At 48.1% G+C, this 2,500-nt stretch overlaps 1 non-coding gene across 1 annotated transcript in view; it reads left to right on the forward strand.

The window, feature by feature from the left end:
• Positions 1–991: 991 nt before the first annotated feature.
• The window catches only part of LOC142986967 (small subunit ribosomal RNA), a 1,902-nt gene continuing 393 nt past the window's right edge, over positions 992–2,500 (forward strand). Inside the window, exon 1 of the ribosomal RNA XR_012960491.1 lies at positions 992–2,500. This exon is cut by the window's right edge and continues 393 nt beyond it. This is a non-coding gene — a ribosomal RNA (small subunit ribosomal RNA).

Raw genomic sequence — 2,500 nt, forward strand, 5'->3', positions numbered from 1 at the left:
TGTTATAATCGTCTACGAATTGGACTGTGTGCTAGTGTTGTCATGTGTGTTTCTACTCTACACAGCAACATATGTGCACACACGAAGTAGTTGTACGATTATCACGAGTAGAGAGTGATGTATGTGCTTGACCGCGGCGGAGTGTTTTCGACGCGACGAATAAAATCTTTGCTATAAGAAAACACTCTCTCGACTCTCGTTCGTGTACCGTCCGTGAGTGTGCATTGTCGTTCGTTCGTTCGTTCGTTCGTTCGTTCGTGCGCCGCCGCTGTGCAGGCTAGGGCGACAACGCGTTCTTATTCGTTGTCCGCTCTATCATAAATATTTATCATCACTCTCGTTTGTTCGATAATAGAGAGTACGAGAAAGAGACGACGCTAGACTTTGCTACCTATGTATATATGTAATAAAGTCGCGTCGTTACAGACAGACAGGACGACTCGACTATCGTCGTCGTCGTCGTCGTCGTCGTTCGTCGTCTCTCGTATTCTCTCGGATAAAACGAGAGAGATAGATGAATCTCTTTAACTGTGTGGGCCGACGGACCGTTGTGTATGCACGAGTCCGTATAGAATCGAAGCGGTCCCGAGAAAAATTATACTTACACCTCTATCTAGCGAGGCATTACTCTATAGACACCGGGCGGAATCGTGATTGTTTCACATCCGTATTGTGTTAAACGTTTTTTTAAATAAAATGTGAACGCGTCTCGGTACGAACGTTCCCAATTGGGGCCACGTCAGTGTGTCCTGAAAATGCAGGCGGGCAGCGGACGTTTGACGTGTTTGAGATACAACCGTTTCAAACGTTCGCCCGTCGGCGACCCCAAACTCTCTATGTGCGCACAACACTACATATAAATATTTATTTACATGTGCGTGTTGTGTGTACGTTTTACAGAGCTCGCCCGTAACGCGTCGGCGTGATCTAGGATCGTCGACGCGCGGGATCGACGGAGTGCGCGCTACGAGCGCGTGTTCTATTCGATAGCTCCCTGGTTGATCCTGCCAGTAGTTATATGCTTGTCTCAAAGATTAAGCCATGCATGTCTCAGTGCAAGCCGTATTAAGGCGATACCGCGAATGGCTCAATATATCAGTTTTGGTTCCTTAGATCTTACTCAGTTACTTGGATAACTGTGGTAATTCTAGAGCTAATACATGCAATCAGAACTCTGACCAGTGATGGGATGAGTGCTTTTATTAGATCAAAACCAATCGACGGAGGGCCCCGCGTCTGAAGTCGTTAATTTTGATGAATCTGGATAACTTTTGCCGATCGCATGGTCCAGTACCGGCGACGCATCTTTCAAATGTCTGCCTTATCAACTTTCGATGGTAGTTTCTGCGACTACCATGGTTGTCACGGGTAACGGGGAATCAGGGTTCGATTCCGGAGAGGGAGCCTGAGAAACGGCTACCACATCCAAGGAAGGCAGCAGGCGCGCAAAATTACCCACTCCCGGCACGGGGAGGTAGTGACGAAAAATAACGATACGGGACTCTTACGAGGCCTCGTAATCGGAATGAGTACACTTAAATATTTTAACGCAGGAACAATTGGAGGCAAGTCTGGTGCCAGCAGCCGCGGTAATTCCAGCTCCAATAGCGTATACTAAAATTGTTGCGGTTAAAAAGCTCGTAGTTGCATTTGTGCGCCGCGCTGTCGGTGCACCGCATCCGCGGTGATACTGACACGTCTGCGGAGCATATCGTCGGTGAGCCGGCGGTAATACGCCGGTTCAATATCAAAATCCTATCGCGGTGCTCTTCGGTGAGTGTCGAGGTGGGCCGACAATTTTACTTTGAACAAATTAGAGTGCTCAAAGCGGGCTCAAAATGCTGCTTGAATATTTCGTGCATGGAATAATAGAATATGATCTCGGTTCTATTTTGTTGGTTTTCAGAACTCCGAGGTAATGATTAATAGGGATAACTGGGGGCATTCGTATTGCGACGTTAGAGGTGAAATTCTTGGATCGTCGCAAGACGAACATCAGCGAAAGCATTTGCCAAAGGTGTTTTCATCAATCAAGAACGAAAGTTAGAGGTTCGAAGGCGATTAGATACCGCCCTAGTTCTAACCGTAAATATGTCATCTAGCGATCCGCCGACGTTACTACAATGGCTCGGCGGGCAGCTTCCGGGAAACCAAAGATTTTGGACTCCGGGGGGAGTATGGTTGCAAAGCTGAAACTTAAAGGAATTGACGGAAGGGCACCACCAGGAGTGGAGCCTGCGGCTTAATTTGACTCAACACGGGAAATCTCACCAGGCCCGGACACCGGAAGGATTGACAGATTAACAGCTCTTTCTTGATTCGGTGGGTGGTGGTGCATGGCCGTTCTTAGTTGGTGGAGCGATTTGTCTGGTTAATTCCGGTAACGAACGAGACTCTAGCCTGCTAAATAGGCGTCGTCATTTAGGTGTGCGTGGCTCCGTCACGCAACTCACTGGCGACGTATTAAAATTCTTCTTAGAGGGACCGGCGGCTTCGAGCC

Source organism: Anticarsia gemmatalis, unplaced genomic scaffold, assembly GCF_050436995.1.
Source record: "Anticarsia gemmatalis isolate Benzon Research Colony breed Stoneville strain unplaced genomic scaffold, ilAntGemm2 primary ctg00000049.1, whole genome shotgun sequence".
NCBI lineage: Eukaryota > Metazoa > Arthropoda > Insecta > Lepidoptera > Erebidae > Anticarsia > Anticarsia gemmatalis.